The sequence below is a fragment of the Lepidochelys kempii genome, chromosome 7 (assembly GCF_965140265.1).
Source record: "Lepidochelys kempii isolate rLepKem1 chromosome 7, rLepKem1.hap2, whole genome shotgun sequence".
NCBI lineage: Eukaryota > Metazoa > Chordata > Testudines > Cheloniidae > Lepidochelys > Lepidochelys kempii.
Window position 1 is genome coordinate 33,766,083 of NC_133262.1, and position 18,661 is coordinate 33,784,743.

The window sequence follows — 18,661 nt, forward strand, 5'->3', positions numbered from 1 at the left end:
GCACAAATCCAGGTTCTCTCACATCCCCCCCCACCCCCATACACACACAAACTCACTCTCCTGCTGGTAATAGCTCATCCAAACTGACCACTCTTCAAGTTTAAATCCAAGTTAAACCAGAACATCTGGGGGGGGGGTAGGAAAGAACAAGAGGAAACAGGCTACCTTGCATAATGACTTAGCCACTCATGTCAAGGTTCCTCCCCCACTCTGAACTCTAGGGTACAGATGTGGGGACCTGCATGAAAAAAACCTCCTAAGCTTATCTTTACCAGCTTAGGTCAAAACTTCCCCAAGGTACAAAATATTCCCCCCGTTGTCCTTGGACTGGCCGCTACCACCACCAAACTAATACTGGTTACTGGGGAAGAGCTGTTTGGACGCGTCTTTCCCCCCAAAATACTTCCCAAAACCCTGCACCCCACTTCCTGGACAAGGTTTGGTAAAAAGCCTCACCAATTTGCCTAGGTGACTACAGACCCAGACCTTTGTATCTTAAGAACAATGAACAATCCTCCCAACACTTGCACCCCCCCTTTCCTGGGAAATGTTGGATAAAAAGCCTCACCAATTTGCATAGGTGACCACAGACCCAAACCCTTGGATCTGAGAACAATGAAAAAGCATTCAGTCTTTTACAAGAAGACTTTTAATAAAAAATAGAAGTAAATAGAAATAAAGAAATCCCCCCCTGTAAAATCAGGATGGTAGATATCTTACAGGGTAATTAGATTCAAAAACATAGAGAACCCCTCTAGGCAAAACCTTAAGTTACAAAAAAGATACACAGACAGAAATAGTTATTCTATTCAGCACAATTCTTTTCTCAGCCATTTAAAGAAATCATAATCTAACACATACCTAGCTAGATTACTTACTAAAAGTTCTAAGACTCCATTCCTGGTCTATCCCCGGCCAAGACGACTACAGACAGACCCAGACCCTTTGTTTCTCTCCCTCCTCCCAGCTTTTGAAAGTATCTTGTCTCCTCATTGGTCATTTTGGTCAGGTGCCAGCGAGGTTACCTTTAGCTTCTTAACCCTTTACAGGTGAGAGGAGCTTTCCCCTGGCCAGGAGGGATTTCAAAGGGGTTTACCCTTCCCTTTATATTTATGACACGCCCCCCAAATCTCAGCTAGGGTGAAACACTGGCTGGGATTTCTTCCTGGAGCTCTAGGAAAACAGAGTTAATAAGACACATGCATCTCTAAATATACTACCAAGTACATAAAGACTAACAATATTTTCCACATCTCAAGGACGATTTTAACCAGTTGATTCTAGGAAACTTTCACGGGAGAGTGCATCAGCCACTTTGTTAGAAGCTCCTGAGATGTGTTGGATGTCGAAATCAAAATCTTGGAGAGCTAAACTCCACCAAAGAAGTTTTTTGTTAGTTTCTTTGACGGTGTGAAGCCACTTTAGTGCAGCATGGTCGGTTTGCAGGTGGAAACGCCGTCCCCAAACATATGGGCATAGCTTTTCCAGAGCGTAGACAATGGCATAACATTCTTTTTCAGTGACTGACCAGTTGCTTTCCCTCTCAGACAGTTTTTTGCTGAGAAACACTACAGGGTGGAATTCTTGATCAGGTCCTTTCTGCATTAAAACTGCTCCCACACCACGCTCGGATGCATCTGTGGTTACTAGGAACGGTTTGTCAAAGTCTGGGGCCCTTAGTACAGGGTCAGACATGAGTGTCGCTTTAAGCTTGTTAAAGGCCTTCTGACACTTTCCGGTCCACTGAACAGCATTTGGCTGTTTCTTTTTGGTTAGGTCTGTCAGTGGGGCAGCGATTTGGCTGTAGTGCGGTACAAATCGTCTGTAATAACCGGCCAAGCCTAAGAAGGATTGAACCTGTTTCTTTGACTTTGGGACAGGCCACTTTTGGATAGCATCCACTTTGGCCTGTAGGGGGCTGATAGTTCCTTGACCCACCTGGTGTCCAAGGTAAGTCACTCTGTTTAGGCCTATTTGACACTTCTTAGCCTTAACAGTTAGTCCTGCCTCCCTTATGCGCTCAAGGACTTTTTCTAGATGTTCCAGGTGGTCTGCCCAGGAATCCGAAAATATGGCCACATCGTCAAGGTAGGCGACTGCATATTCTCCTAATCCCGCTAGGAGACCATCTACAAGTCTTTGGAAAGTGGCAGGCCAGTCCTTGCCTACAGACAGCCCCGCAACCTGAAGCAAATACTCACCAACAACCACATACCACACAACAGAACCACTAACCCAGGAACTTATCCTTGTAACAAAGCCCGTTGCCAATTGTGCCCACATATCTATTCAGGGGACACCATCACAGGGCCTAATAACATCAGCCACACTATCAGAGGCTCGTTCACCTGCACATCCACCAATGTGATATATGCCATCATGTGCCAGCAATGCCCCTCTGCCATGTACATTGGTCAAACTGGACAGTCTCTACGTAAAAGAATAAATGGACACAAATCAGATGTCAAGAATTCTAACATTCATAAACCAGTTGGAGAACACTTCAATCTCTCTGGTCACGCAATTACAGACATGAAGGTCGCTATCTTAAAACAAAAAAAATTCAAATCCAGACTCCAGCGAGAAACTGCTGAATTGAAATTCATTTGCAAATTGGATACTATTAATTTAGGCTTAAATAGAGACTGGGAGTGGCTAAGTCATTATGCAAGGTAGCCTGTTTCCTCTTGTTTTTTCCTACCCCCCCCCAGATGTTCTGGTTTAACTTGGATTTAAACTTGAAGAGTGGTCAGTTTGGATGAGCTATTACCAGCAGGAGAGTGAGTTTGTGTGTGTATGGGGGTGGGGGGGATGTGAGAAAACCTGGATTTGTGCAGGAAATAGCCCAACTTGATTGTCATGCACATTGTGTTAAAGAGTTGTCACTTTGGATGGGCTATCCAGCAGGAGAGTGAATTTGTGGGGGGGGGTGGAGGGTGAGAAAACCTGGATTTGTGCTGGAAATGGCCCACCTGATGATCACTTTAGATAAGCTATTACCAGCAGGACAGTGGGGTGGGAGGAGGTATTGTTTCATATTCTCTGTGTATATATAAAGTCTGCTGCAGTTTCCAAGATATGCATCTGATGAAGTGAGCTGTAGCTCACGAAAGCTCATGCTCAAATAAATTGGTTAGTCTCTAAGGTGCCACAAGTACTCCTTCACTGAGCACTTCACAGCTCTGCAGCGTCACACTCTGCATGATGTACTCTCCTCCCAAAGCTCCCTGGAGAGGTGGTAAATAGTTTAATCTTTACAGAGCAATTGGAAAGGAGCAGCCGCCTGGAGTGTCCCAAGCTCTTTAGCGCTCATCACCCCTTAACGAGGGGGCGGGGCTACTCAGGGAGAACAGGGCTTTAAAAAACCGGTTCCTGAGCAACCAGAGGAGCTAGTGAACAGAAGCAGCTCATAGGGGAGTTTTGTTGGGGGGGGGGAGATACACTTAATTAACGTTCTTTATCGAGGCTGTTTATTGCCTTAAGTTTAAAAACAACAATAAAGGAAACAGCTGCAGGAGTAAAAAGAGAATGCAGGCAGAAGTCCAGACACAGAGTAGGGGCTGTCCAGTTTATTGCACTGAATGCAGCACGTATGATTATCTGCTCAATGGGTGGGTGGCGTATGTGTGCATTCAGTGCAAGGAGCTCCTGGCCCTCAAAAGAGACCGTGTATGGGCTTTGGAGGCCAGAGTGGCTGACCTGGAGGAGGTAAGGGAGACAGAGAGGTACATAGATGAGACATTCCGGGACACAGTACAATGCTGTCACCCCCAGTCTGACAGCCCCTGTGCTGTTGAGGCGGATGAAAGTCTCAGGGAAGGAGAACATCCAACTGGAGCAGAGGGAAATGATCCCATAGTTGGGACCCTCCTCCCAGATGATGTCATGGTATCCTGTCATACAGGTGACTGAGCCCGGGCTACCCGCCCTCTCAGCCCCCCCCGGCCAGGTGGCTGAGCCCGGGCTACCCGCCCTCTCAGCCCCCCCCCGGCCAGGTGGCTGAGCCCGGGCTACCCGCCCTCTCAGCCCCCCCCCGGCCAGGTGGCTGAGCCCGGGCTACCCGCCCTCTGAGCCCCCCCCCCGGCCAGGTGGCTGAGCCCGGGCTACCCGCCCTCTGAGCCCCCCCCCCCCCCGGCCAGGTGGCTGAGCCCGGGCTACCCGCCCTCTGAGCCCCCCCCCCCCCCCCGGCCAGGTGGCTGAGCCCGGGCTACCCGCCCTCTGAGCCCCCCCCCCCCCCGGCCAGGTGGCTGAGCCCGGGCTACCCGCCCTCTGAGCCCCCCCCCCCCCCGGCCAGGTGGCTGAGCCCGGGCTACCCGCCCTCTGAGCCCCCCCCCCCCCCCCGGCCAGGTGGCTGAGCCCGGGCTACCCGCCCTCTGAGCCCTCCCCCCCCGGCCAGGTGGCTGAGCCCGGGCTACCCGCCCTCTGAGCTCCCCCCCCCCCCGGCCAGGTGGCTGAGCCCGGGCTACCCGCCCTCTGAGCCCCCCCCCTCCCCGGCCAGGTGGCTGAGCCCGGGCTACCCGCCCTCTGAGCCCCCCCCCTCCCCGGCCAGGTGGCTGAGCCCGGGCTACCCGCCCTCTGAGCCCCCCCCGGCCAGGTGGCTGAGCCCGGGCTACCCGCCCTCTCAGCCCCCCCCTCCCCGGCCAGGTGGCTGAGCCCGGGCTACCCGCCCTCTCAGCCCCCCCCCCCCGGCCAGGTGGCTGAGCCCGGGCTACCCGCCCTCTCAGCCCCCCCCCCGGCCAGGTGGCTGAGCCCGGGCTACCCGCCCTCTGACCCCGCCCCCCGCCAGGTGGCTGAGCCCGGGCTACCCGCCCTCTCAGCCCCCCCCTCCCCGGCCAGGTGGCTGAGCCCGGGCTACCCGCCCTCTCAGCCCCCCCCCCCGGCCAGGTGGCTGAGCCCGGGCTACCCGCCCTCTCAGCCCCCCCCCCCGGCCAGGTGGCTGAGCCCGGGCTACCCGCCCTCTGACCCCGCCCCCCGCCAGGTGGCTGAGCCCGGGCTACCCGCCCTCTGACCCCGCCCCCCCCCGGCCAGGTGGCTGAGCCCGGGCTACCCGCCCTCTGACCCCGCCCCCCCCCCCGCCAGGTGGCTGAGCCCGGGCTACCCGCCCTGTGAGGAGGCCCCGCTTCCCCAGTGGGCGCCGGCGCTCTGGCTGACCAGACCCCTCTGTCTCCGGCGAGAGACACGCTCTGCGCTGCGGGGACAGAGCCTGGCCACAGGGTCCCGGCCTGGGGCTCGGTCCCGGGGGAGCCGCTTTGGCCGTTGGAATTCTCCCTTCGGAGCAGGAGGTAGGTGAGGTCCCAGCTGCCATTGGACCAACTTCCCGGGGGGAGACACGCGGTGGAGCGCGCGCCTCTCGCTCCCTGCCGCCCGGACCTGCCCGTGCCGGGGGGGGACAATGGCAAAGTTTGGCTCGCAGACTCTTCTCCCCCCCCACCCCAGCGGAAAGCAGCGGCCTCCCAGCTGTTGCTCCTACGTGGGGGGCGCAGCTCGGAGGCGCCGGCTGCTGGGGGGGGGGGCGAGCATGTGGCCGAGCGGTGCCAGCAAACCCTGGCAGAAATCTGGGGGGGGGGGGCACCTGACCGTAACTCGTCCCCCATCACCTCTGCTGGCATCGCTCGGGGAGGTGGATGAAGGGCAGCGGCGGGAGAGCCGCCCCTGCCGCCCCGCTGAGTGGCCAGGCTGAAGTGCTGCCGCGGGGCAGCTGCAGCGGCTCCGTGTCGAGATCGGAGAGGCCGGACCTGACTCCGGTGTGACTTGAGGGGCTCAGAATTCGCTCTGTTTCCCTTCCGATGTGAAGGCGAATAAGGAAGGAAACCCTGTTACCTGATCACAGCTCCTGGGTTGTCTGTGATCCTGGGACTGCCCTAAGGAATCCAGGTAAACCGCAATCGGTCGAGGTACTTATCCGGCCCCCGCCGCCGCAGTCTCTGTGCACCTCGTGATTCTATCGCTGCACTGCTTGTGAGGTGGGGAAGTGTTGTTCTTCCTTGATAGGGGCCCTGGGAAATTAAATGACGAGCCCAGGGTCACCTAGGGAACTTGGCCCAGATTCTTAAAGGTATTTAGGCACTTAACTCGCATTGAAATCAGTGGGAGTTAAGCATCTAAACACCTTTGAGGTCCGATCTGGGCCTCTGTGGTTGAGTTAGGAATAGAACCAATGACTTCCCAGGCTCAGTTCAGTACCCTACCTACTAGACCTTCCTTTTCTCCCACTTGAAATGAAGCCAGCAGTTACACCGGGCCTCCCCGGGGGCTAACTTTTATACATGTGCATGTTTTTTCAGTCGCACATGGATCATGGGTGTGATTTAAATCCACAGCCAAGACCTGTCCTGCTTAACTACAGGCATAAACTACCCAAGGAGATAGGTCCCAGTTCCTCCTTGTATTGGTGGTGTCCTGGAAATGAGCTGATCTGTCCCTGCTACCTCTACTTTCTGGCTGTTGTGGCCTCCCAAGAGCTGGTGGGGAAAGGGGAGGCGCCTGGGGTATTATTTAAGTTGGGATTCTCCCTATGGGGATGAGGTAATTCAGTCTTTGGCAGCAGGGGAGTAGCGGCAGGAGCTCTGAAAGACGACGATCCTGGTGAGTGCCCACAGAGATGTGTGGAAAGGGGACTATTCTGGCTGTAGTTGGTGGGACCTGTCTATTGTTTGTTAAGCTCCTGTGTCTGTCTCATTTATGGCTAATTTTAGCCCTTCCCTTTGGGTGATTTAGGTTTCCTTTTTGGGGGGAGGGGCGGACAGAGAGAAGTGTGCCAAGAATAAATGGTTAGTGCCAACAGTGTATTTCGCATTGGCAAAAGTAAACAAGAGTAGGGCCAGGTGCACGCTACAGACTTACATCGGCATAACTGCGTTGCTCAGGGATGTGAAAAATCCGCTGCAGCCGTGGCACCAACAGGCGCTCAGCGTAGCTGCTGTTTGTCTGCAGGAGAGAGCTCTCCCGCAGACCCAGCAATTCCACCCCCAAGGAGCAGCAGCAGCAGCAGCTCCTGCACACACCCCGCTGTTCACACGGGCGCTTTTCATAGTTAAACTTCTGTTTTTCCTGAGCGTTGGTGGGGTTTTTTTGTTTTTGTTTTGTTAACACCCCAGAAAGACAAGTTCCAGAGTAGACAAAGCCTCGGAGTTTCACTGCTTGCTAAGTACAAGGTGGAATAGATTGTTTAGCGTAGTTAGCACATTTCAAGGGCCCCTTCAAGGTGAAGTGGCCTGTTAACACTCCTCCCGTCACAGGAAAGAAAGTAAAGGGGCGGAGGAGAAAGCAGTTGGGGGAGGCTGTTAGTGGTTTACAGATTGTAGTAAATAAACCATCAACCCAGTATCTTTGTTCGGTCCAGGATTTTTAGTGTCTGGCAAAGTTATGAATTTCAACTCCCAGGCCCGTCTTTTTGAAAATGTTGTGCAGGTTTCCTTTGAGGATGAGGGCTGATAGATCACATACAAGAGTGATTGTTCTGTGAGAAGTGCTCACCCACAGATGATGTGGTGGTCTTGTCCTTTCATTTTCCTGTTAATTTGTGAGCATAGTGATTCTCTGGTTTCACCCACATAGTTGTTGTTGGGGCATTTAGTGCACTGGATGAGGTAAACCACATGTTGTGATTGGAATTGGCATGTGTAGGACCCATGGATCTTGAAAGGTGTGTTGTGGAGTGTGTTGATCATTGTAGCAGTGGAGATGTGTCTGCAGGTTTTGCGTCTGGTGCTGCTGTGAGTTGGTGTGTCCTGGTCTGTGGGGAGCTTGCTTCTGATGATGAGCTTGGAGAGATTAGGGGTTGTTTTGAAGGCCAGAAGTGGGGGTTCAGGAAAGATTTCTTTCAGGATGGTGTTTCTATCAAGTATGGGTTTTAGTTGTTTGTTACCCCATATGGGTTGCAGTGTAGGGTGTAGTAGGTGACCACTAGGGGTGTGCGGTCGGTGGGGGTTTTATTTCTGTATTGAAGCACGTTTCCTTGGTGTATCTGGGTGGCCCATTCCATGATGCGATGTACTTCTGTGGTGGGGTGTCCCCCTTTGGCGAAGGCGGTTTTGCGTGTGTTAAGGTGCCTGTCCCGGACTGTCTCCTCAGAGCATATTCTGTGGTATCTGAGTGCCTGCCAGTAGACAACAGATTGCTTGGTGTGTTCTGGGGTGATTTCCGGATCTGTGAAGATAGGTGTGGTGGTCCGTGGGTTTCCTCTCTGTAGTTGTCTGTAGGGTTCCGAGCGTTGGCAAACACTGTCCTCTGTGTGTACTTGCTTGTCCAAAGGGGAGTGGGTGGGGTGGCACCAGTGGGTTTCGGAGTTCAGAGAGAAAAGGAGTTCTTGTGGCACCTTAGAGACTAACCAATTTATTTGAGCATGAGCTTTCGTGAGTGAGCTGTAGCTCACGAAAGCTCATGCTCAAATAAATTGGTTAGTCTCTAAGGGGCCACAAGTACTCCTTTTCTTTTTGCGAATACAGCCTAACACGGCTGTTACTCTGAAAGGAGTTCAGAGAATATCCGGTGTGTGGGGCTCTTGGCACCTTGCAGGATCAAGGCCTTTGAGTGTATTTGTAATGTAAGGAGAGTGTTCTTGTTGGTCAGAGGGACATTTCTGCAGGTTATCAAATGGAACACACTTCTGTGTAGACCTGAGTAATGGGGTTGGGGGGAGGGGGAGAAACTTACCTGTGGGCAACTTATTCCACCGTTGCCCATTCTGGGGCTTCTCCCACCTTTCTGTCGACAGCTGGTACTGGCCACAGTTGGAGACAGGGCTAGTGGAATTGCAGGGAACTCCTTTGTATTGTTTTTGTGTAAAGTCAAAGAAGCAGCTTGGAGGAAAGGGACCTGAGAGCCCTCTGTGGCTATTCGGCTGCAGAGAAGCCAGTGGACTGACTGGTTTCACTTCTCAGAAGTTATTAGCAGGTAGCAAGGAATGTTTGAAAGCCACTCAACTGCATGCAAAGCTCAATAAAGACTCTTCTAGTTGTTCTCTGAACCTAAGTGGGAGTGGGACCACATGTTTGGGTTTCAGAGGGGTTGTTCTGTTTAGGGGACAACTGAACTATTTTGTTCTTAGGTAAAAGATCAGTGACTGGTGGGTGCCGGTGCCCTGCGTAACTATACAGGAAGATCACCACAGCATTCCCTCCCATCCCCCCCAAGTGCAGAAGGTGTTACTCACCTAATTTTTCTAACCTGGAAAAGTCTGATATCTAGTTTTATGTCCCCCTGCCCCGCTCAAAGGAGCCGGGGGAACAGACTAAGGTCTGTGGAGCAAAGGCTGCTTCTCAAGCTATGTCTGAGCTGTGCCTGACACAATGGATCCGTAACCTCAACTGGGTTCCCAGGTGCTACTGTCCTAGTAATATTAATACTACTACTAATAAAGGCTCCAACCCCGTAACTCTGCTCGCCTACCTCTTTCCTGCCTGTAGTCTTTGTTGTAGAACTTGAATCCTTGGTGCCACGGAGCTCCTTGGCCCCCACTGACTCTGGGAGGGGAAGATGCAGAAATCTAAAATTAACATATGCGCTTGGAACAATGCTGGTCTTTCAGACTCTGCAAGTGTGAGAATACTTCCCTTATCAATAGTGCTTTTCAACCAGTCATCTGGTATCAGTCCGGCTCCGTGAGATGGAACAGGATCTAGCTCCTGTCTTTGGTACTTAGTGGATCCCCATTACAATAGTATTTGAGCCCCTCGCAATCTGCAGGGCCTGGCTGTTGTTCCCTCTTTACAGGTGGGGAACTGAGGCACAGGGAAGCGAAGCGACTTACCGAAGGTAACAAAGGGAGTCTGTGGTGGAGCAGGGAACTGCACCCAGATCTCCTAAATCACAGGCTGGTGCCCCACCGCAGCTCTGCATCTTACAAAGAGAGACACCACACCCTAAGCCAACACACAGCTCAATTTTTTTTCCCTCTTTTTCTCTCCTCCCCCGCCCCCCGTTCCTCACTGGTAGTTTCCCGGAGGGGACGTACGCCGTTCCTGGAGGTACCGCAGTACCAGGTCGATGTGTGGCGTGGATGGAGCAAGCTCCTATTCCGTCTCCCTGGCAGAGCAGAGCTCAGTACATCCGGAAAGGTGCATATTTTGCACAATGCCATGTGTTCCAGTTGTTTGTTCCTATCTCCTGAATCTACCACCCTGTGACTTTCTGTGGCGCATGCAGGAGAAGATCCCCATAACAGAAAAGAGAAGTCAGGTTCCGTTTCCACTGCCTTATCGTGTGATGTGCTGGAGAGCTGCTTATCCCTGTTCCTGCGCGGCATGCGCTCTGAATATAAATCTGTCACTGGGGAAATTAGAATCCAAAGAGCTTCTGAGGGGCAGGTCTGCTGTAGCTCTGTGAAGAAGAGACCGAGACTGTTAAGACTCTGGGGGTTCCCAGTTTGATATTTAAGTATTGGAAAATGTGCCATTTATTGGGGAGGGGCTGTCATCTCAAAGGTTCCTTTGCCTTTCCCTCCCTTCCTTTCGCTGCCTCTCAGACTAGGTAAAGCTGCAACAATAGATTCCTACATTTTAAGGGCAGCAGGGACAATGGGATCATTTGATCTGACCGCCTGTGTAACGCAGGCCATAGAATTTCATCCATTTTCCCCTGTACGGAGCCAAGTAACGTGTTGGACTACGTTGGCATGCAGGCCTGATGGCTGGAGAGAGGGAGAATACAACACTGCCCTCAGCAGTTTCTTCCAGTGGGGCACCAGTGAACATGCCAAAGCTATCAACTCCGTCACTTGGGAGCCCTGCAGCTTTAGGTGCTTGTCTGCATGGGAATAGTTCCTGCCATGGCCATAGCAGAATAGCTTTGGAAGCGGAGTAGTCATTTTTGGGAATAAAGTTGTTTTTATTTGGAACGGTGTCCGGGGGTTATACTGGAAGAGCTACAGCGCAGTGCTTACTCTGCTTCTAGGAGGCCAGTCAATTCCCCCATGTAGACAAGCCTTTAGACTGCAGGTTTTGTGGGTCCCAACAGCCAGCTCTGCTCAGTCTCCAGAGCTCACTTCATTTTGGCAGCTTTCTCTTTCTCCCTCCCTCCCCCGTTGGGGCGATGGAGCTCTGGCGCCACCTGCTGGTCCTGATTTCAAAGCTGGAGGGGGAAACAACTCTCGAGCCCCTGAGCCCTGGTCTACGGTTCCAGCCTATGTTGCTATAAAATGCATTGCCTGAGCGACGCATTATATCGACCTAGCCCCCCGCTCACCCCCCCCCCGTGTAGACTGGTTTCTACTAGGGAGAGCGCTACCGCTTCTCTGGGAGGGGAAGCACCTATGCTGACGGGAGAAGCTCTTTCAGTGGCACAGGTAGCCTCTCCACTAAATGCTTCAGGGGCCCAGCTGCAGCGCTGTAAGTGTGAGCACCTGCCTGGGATAAATCAATTGCCACAAACCAGCCTTTCCCAGAAGAAACAACGAGGAGTCCTTGTGGCACCTTAGAGACGAAAACATTTATTTGGGCTCACTTCATCAGATGCAAGGAGTGAAAAATACAGTAGGCGGGTATAAATATACAGCCCATGAAAAGATGGGGGGGTGGGGGGGAGTCAGGGCTAACGAGGCCAATTCCCAACAGTTGACAAGCAGGTGTGAATATCAACAGAGGGGAAATTACTTCTTGTAGTGACCCAGCCCCTCCCAGTCTTTATTCAGGCCTAATTTGATGGTGTCAAGTTTGCAAATTAATTCCGGCGCTGCAGTTTCTCGTTGACTCCTCTTTGTTTTGCTGATGCAGACTCACAGGGCTACCCCTCTGAAACCTTTCACAGAAGAGTAACACTGAGCCCTTCACAGCTGTAAAGCACATCACAAACACTGCACTCCTCCGAGAGGAGGTAAATAGTTTAATCTTCGCTCTGCAGAGCCATTTGAAAGGGGCAGCCACCTGAAGTGTCCTGTCCCAAGCCACATCGTAGGAACCAGAAGTTAAATATGAGTGTTTTGAACGTCTGTTACAGAGGATGGGGCCCCTGGGTGCAGTACCACACCTGCTGCCTTCACTTGAGCTTACAAACCGAAACACATAGACCGGGTCTGTTGGGTGGGGAGAAGAATAGGACCTGTCTATATAATCATAATGCAATTTTTTTATATATATATAATATTGAAGGTCACATGTATATAAAGAAGTGTCTCCCTGATAAACCCTTATTCATGCCTCCTCCTGTTGAAAGTACTCACTGCGCAAAGTAGAGTCCCAGCTTTTGAAATAATTCTCTAGTAACACCTCACCTCTCTGGACTCACAAAATTACAACAGAAATTTTGATAAATAAGCCAAGAGACTGAATGCTTGAGAATAAAACTGTTGTGAAGACCGGTTTACAGGGCAGAGTTCAACTGAGTCTGTTTTTCAACCACAATAGTCTCCCCAGGGGGGAGGTGCACCGTTCCTGGAGGTACTGCAATACCAGGTCGATGCGTGGAGTGGATGGAGCAAGCTCCTATTCCATCTCCCTGTTTCAAAAATCCATTTAATATATAGTCCTCAGATAGAGGACGTATCAGATATTAAACTGATAAGAACAGATTTAATAATTTTATTTGAGATAATGTTGAAATAAGGAATGGTACAGAGTTCAAGCATAGGAGTTTCTGGTCGTCAGGGGATAAGGTACAGATTATCGAGGGGTGCAAAATGCGATTTAGGAGCTGGTGGAGCAAGGATCACATAATAATCTGCAAATTCCCCGACTGGGGGAAAAGTTTAACCGGTCAGAGTACAGACATCGAGATATGGGGTAAGTTATCCACACAACAGCTACGTTCGGTATGCTGGGTATAGTGAGTGAATACGGGGGTGGGGATGGGTCTACCCTCATATGGTGGGGTTTAATGTTCAGCGGGTTTACGGTTCCAGTTCATACGGTCCGATGGGGAAGGCCTCTCAGTCTCTTTCCCACAGTGTGTGCACAGTGTCGTACCGGCTCACTCCTCCTGGTACTGTCGGTGGCCGGTGATGTGCTCGATATAGATGTCCCTGGACCATCGGATGGTGTCCGAGACCATGAGGCGCCGCATGAGTCGTGCGTAGCGTCTACCGATCCCGCAGGTCCGCAGCACACGCTCGTTGCAGGGGTCCCAAGCGCCCAGGGCTCCGACAATCAGGGCGTCCAGCTGCACCTCGTAGCCCTTCGCTCTCAGGGTGTCGGCCAGAGGGGCGTATTTTTCCAGTTTCCGAGCTCGAGCTTCTCGGAAGGCCGGGGTCCTGTTCTCGAAAGGGACCGTAATGTCGACGAGGATGATCTTTTTCTGGGTTTCGTTGGTGACGACCACGTCGGGTCGTAGCGGGCTGTCGGTACCGGAGATGGCGCAGTTCACGGCGACCTCCCCCAGGCTAGGTGAGATGGCTTTCACCAGGCGGTTCTGGATGGCGTTGTGGCGCAGCTGCCAGGCTCTGGAGTGGGGCTTGCAGCTGCACAGGACGTGGGGCAGGGTCTCGTTGGAGTAGCCGCACTTCCTGCAACGCTTGTCTCGGTTCCCGTGGCGGACGGCTCCGTTGAGCGGGACGCAGTTGAGCCGGGCGCGGTGGATGAACCGCCAGTCGGCGAAGCGGGTGAAGCCGCCCCCGGCGAGGAAGTGGTTGCTGGCGTCCCACTTGCTGGTCAGTTCGAAGGCTTTTCCCTGGTCCGGCTTGCGCTTCAGGGCTTCTACGTACAGCGAGTGGGTGGCTGCCTTCAGGGTCCTTTCCAGCAGGCCCCTGGCGCTCGGGGTGACGATGGTGTTGCCCTCGGACCCGATCTGTGGCACCAGGACACCCAGCTCCTGGCGCTCCTCACACCACTCCCAGCGGCAGCCGATGCGTTTCCCCAGGCGGCGCGTGGCGTTGCGGGCGCGGGACCACAGCGAAGCGATGTCGCCCCCATCTCGGCCGAATTCGCCGTCCAGGGAACCGCTCAGGAAGCTGGCGGTGTCTTGGCTGGACGGGGCTCTACCGATCCGCTTTTGCGTTACGTCGTGGAGGGCTTTCGCTGCGATGCTCTTTACCGTGGCGTCGGGGCACGTCAGCAGGCGGAAGGCGTGGGTGATCACTGCGATGTCACCCAGGTCACCCATGCGGGGGACATTGGCACCGCCATGCCTGTGGGTGATATAGACCAGCTCGTTGCTGGCTCTCTGGGGAAGGAATAACCACTTCTTCACCAGCTGCCGGATGACCTTGTCCGCCTTGTTGAGGGGTACCTTTGCCACGGCGGAGCCCCTCAGGACGAACGAGATGCGGGGGATCAGGAAGGTGTTCAGGGCGTTTATCTTTTGCCACGGTGCTAGCAGGGAGGTGTCGATCTTGGCGGTATCCTGTAGGATCTCTTGGATGGTGTCCTCGGGCGTCTGGCGGACACGGAAACCCGTCGGTGTGCCGAGGTGTCGGTAGGCCTGCCCCTCTGCCAGGGGGATGACGGGCTCGCCCTGAATCTGGAATTCCGTCCCCTGCACGGAGTCCCTTTTGCTGCCATCTATGTGGAGGGATGCGCATTTCTTCGCATTGAAGCGGAGCCCCATCCAATCGGCAACTCGACTGGTGGCATCTAGCATACGCTGGAGGTTCTCTGGGTCGTCTGCGGTCAGGACCAGGTCATCCGCGTAAGCCAGGACACTCACCCTCTCGCCGTGGAGGTTGAAGCCGCCTGCGCCCTTGGAGATCGCTCGCAGCAGCGGCTCCATGGCGAGGTTAAAGATGATGGGGCTGAGGGGGCAGCCCTGCTTGACTCCGCACCGGATCGGGATCTCGGCTGTCTCTCCTTCGACCGAGCGAATGGTGGTGCTGCATCCCTCGTACATCTCTCGGATCGCCCGGCGGAAGTTCTCTGGCATCCCAAACTCCTGGAGCGTGGCAAAGATGTGGTGGTGGGGCATGGACCCAAAGGCGTTGGCCAGGTCCAGCCATGCTATCGTACCCTGCCTCCGCGCCCTTCTGGTCGTATCGATGATGGTTTGGAGGACAAAGTTATGTTCGTAGCAGCCCTCGCAGGACATGAAGCCTTTCTGGGTGGAGCTGATGGCCCCCCCACGCACTGACCACTCCGTGATCCTGGACGCCAGGCAGCTGGCATAGAGCTTGTACATCGTGGAGCAGAGGGAGATGGGCCTCCAATTGCTGGGGTCATCGCGCTCACCCTTTTTGTACACCAGAACCGTCATGGCCTTTTTCCAGGAGCTGGGAGTCCGGCAGAAACGCTTGCACTGGTTGAAGAGCGTGGCGAGGACCAGGCAGCCGGGATCTCGCTTTTTCAGGAGACTGTAGCGGATGCCATCTTTCCCGGGAGCTGTGTTTTTTGTTTTTGAGAGCCTGGCCAACACTTCCTTGGGCGTGAAGTCAGCTTCCAGGGCGCCCGCTTCGTCGACACGGGGCAGGGGGCGGAGGCACTCGGGGCGCAGCGCACCGTCCTGGGCTGTGTGGTCGAATACATCCTTGAAGTAGCTGTAGAGGCGTTCGGGTGGGATCGTGCAGTAGGGCGGGGGCCCGTCGAGGATCTCTCTCATGGCTTTGGGGCGGTTTGCCCGGTACAGCTTCTGGATCCTTGAAGCCGCTGCTGGATCGTAGCGGCAGTTGGCGCCTCTCCTTCTGGTTCCCCTGGCGGTGGTGTTGGGGTTTGGAGCAGGCGGTCTGTGGGCAGGCGGGGCGTTCTCCTGGGTGGGACGTCTCCTGGGAGCGGTTTCTGCAGACAGTTCTTGGGTGAGTCTGTCTACGAGGAGGTCAAAGTCGTCGAAGGAAGCTGTCCCTCTTAGCTCCGCGGTCCAGGCAGTCTGCCACGGAGTGGCAGCCCTCTCCACCGGCTGCTGGCCCTCATGGTCCTCGACCTTGTCTGAAGCAGACTCGTCACCCGCACAGTCGACCCGCCGTCCATCCCGCGAGCCATCGTTCCCTTCGGTTGGGGGCTGGGGCGGAATCTCCGGCGGGATGCTGGCGTTACTAGTGGTCGGAGGGACGCGGTCCGGCTCGGGGATTGCCGGGACGTTGCTGGTCCTCCTAGGGGTGGCTGGTGCTTGGGCGGCTGCTGCTGGAACGTGAGATCCGCTGTTGGCAGCGTCCCGCAGGATGGACTCGGGGGTCGTGCTGGGCTGTCTGGTGAGGAGGGCCCGGTGGTTTTCTGTGGCTGCGGGGTTGGTTTCTCCAGTAGTGCGTGGAGCTTGCTGAGCGGCCTGTGGCTGGGCACTGGCTCCCTCGGCTGCTGGAGTTTGCAGGGCAGACTGAGGCGCGGCTCGGGCTCCTCCGGCGGTTGGGGTTCGCAGGGTGGCCTGAGGTGTGGCTCTGGCTCTTCCGGCGACAGGATCTCGAGCCGCTATGCGCGAGGGGGCACTGATCCGTCTGGGGACGGGAACGTGCTGGGCCGGGGGCGAGGTAGTGCTGAGCCGTCTCAGTATGGAGATTTGCCTGGCGACGTGGGAAGGTGAGACGGGCCTCCTGCTGCCGAGGACCTGGGTGGCATTTCCCGCGGCAGCAGGCACCTTCTCGATCGCAGCACCCTGTTGCGCTGGTCTGGCGACGGGGGCAGCCTTCTTGACGGCAGCTTGCACCATCGCTGTTCTTTGTTGCGGCTCAGGAGTGGTGGGGCGGCGCACAGCGGCAGGGCTGGGAGCCGGGGCAGGAGGCCGTGCGGTTCCTTTGGAGCGCTTCCTGCAGGTGACTTGGTGCGCCTTGCATTGTTTCTGTGTCTCGAAGGGCAGGCTGCAGAGGGCACAACTGAAGGCGACCTGCTTGTTGTGGCATCGCTTTAGGTGCCTGGTGACTCCACCAAGGAGGTGGAAACTTCGGGGAGGGAAGCAGATGGGGCAGATGAGCGCGTCCGCCGCGAGGGGGTACTGCAGGTAGACGGTGTCCTCATTACCTTGCAGCGGGGGGGTGCCGGTGGCACCAGCAGTATCGCTGGCTGGTTCATCCCGGCGCGGGCGAGTGGGGTCGAGAGGTCCGGCTGGGGGGGCATCTGGCAGGGGCCTGCTGACTCTTTGGGTAGTTTCGGAGGCTGGGCAGGCATCTGGTAAGATGCTGGTGACCCTCTGGGTGGTCTCTGGAGAGGTGCTGGTCCCATCGGCGGAGATTCCTCTCTTGCTGGTGTGTAGAGGAGTGGGGCCACCCTCCACGACCTGGGCAGCTGCGGGGGTGGGAGGTGGTTGCCTGGGAGCCTCTTGCAGTGGCGGGGTGGGGGGGCTCTCCGGTGGCGGCTGGTGTTGCTGGAGAGCGGGGGGGCTCTTGGTCAGCAGCTGCTGTAAGGCGGGGGGGCTTGCCCTCAGAGCCTCTTGCAGTGGCGGGGTGGGGGGGCTCTTCAGTGGCAGCTGGTGTTGCTGGAGAGCGGGGGGGCTCTTGGTCAGCAGCTGCTGTAAGGCGGGGGGGCTTGCCCTCGGTGGCTGGCGCTGCTGGGGAGCGGCGGGGATGTTCCTTCTGGCGGTGATGTCTCGACAGGCTGGCCTCTGGGTGCGGGATCTGTCTGGAACAGCATCTCGGAGGGGGTCCTTCGGGCAGTCGCCGGCCTTCCTTTTCGTGCTGCTGGTCTGTAGTGTCCTGGAGGCACCGAGGGTTTTCTTTGTAGTCGCTGCTTGAGGGGCCTTCTGTGGAGCAACAGCAGCGGTGGTACACAGAGCAGCTGACGATGTCTCGGTAGCAGGAGAAGGATTTTCTTTGAAAGCAGCAGCGCTAGCATATACCTCCAGGGCAGCATCGATTTTCTCAAGGAGGGCAGCTGGGGAATCCATCTACAGCACATGTGTTGCGATCTGTTTATAGCAAAATAAAAGACATTAAACTGATAAGAACAGATACTACACTTGATCTTAGCCAAAAGGCCGAGAAGCGATACTTTTTCGTTCAACAATTATGCAGCCCTCCCATTCCTACAGCTCTCTAGATGACGGTGACAGATGCCGCTGAGCGCCACTAACGCCATAGTAATTCTTTGACCACTTCAAATCTAATCCTACTTCCTTTGCCTTAGCGCTCCCTTTTTACCAGTCAAAGCAAACCGCCTCCTGCCTGAAAATTCAGCTTCAAAACGAATAAATTCCTCCAGCTTGTTAGCTGTCGCCTTGTCACTCGTTTCTCTGCCTGAAAGATACTCTCTATTTGCATGAAGCCGGCCCCTTCGCTGCAACGTGCTGACGACATCGGGTTGCTAACCCTATCGTTGCAAGTTTAGACTCGGTGCCCTGCTTGCGCCCCCTGCAGCACACGTGACTCAAGCCATTTTTTTTTTTACATTCATGGTTGATGCAGCAAACCCCGAAATGCCAGAACTGTCAACTGCCAAGCCTAGATGTCCTGGGGCTCAGCCCTGGGAAGCCCTGGCACGAATTAAGCCCTGATATTTACCCTGCTCAAGTGTCTGAGCCTGAACACCCGACGCCAACAAGTCTGTAGTCCCAGCACAGAAGAGAGACAATTTAGCGAAAGAGAGGTTTGTGTCTTGGTGTAAAGGGCACAAGGCAGGATGGGAGGCGCTGCAAGATTATTGCTCTTCGCTCCGCACAGCTGAGGGATGATGGTCATTCTGCAGATAACAGGCAGGCTATTACTGAGGGAGGGTCAGACCGGATCTGTAGGTAAGCCCTCTGTGTCTTTTTGTTCTGTGTTGGAACCATGGGGGCCTCCTCCCTCACTGGGGCTCCCAGGCACTCAAGGAATAAATAAATAAGCAAAACCAGTATTTTAGTACTCCACATAAAAGTAATTGAAACAGAGTTTGGGTTGCATTTC

At 54.8% G+C, this 18,661-nt stretch overlaps 1 non-coding gene and 1 pseudogene across 1 annotated transcript; both read right to left on the bottom strand.

Annotated features, from left to right (window-relative positions):
• Positions 1-12,352: 12,352 nt before the first annotated feature.
• Positions 12,353-12,544, bottom strand: LOC140915406 (U2 spliceosomal RNA). The gene has a single exon (XR_012160148.1). It is a non-coding gene; the product is annotated as a U2 spliceosomal RNA (small nuclear RNA).
• A 5,129-nt stretch (positions 12,545-17,673) lies between these two features.
• LOC140915409 (U2 spliceosomal RNA) lies at positions 17,674-17,766 on the bottom strand (annotated as a pseudogene).
• Positions 17,767-18,661: the final 895 nt, after the last annotated feature.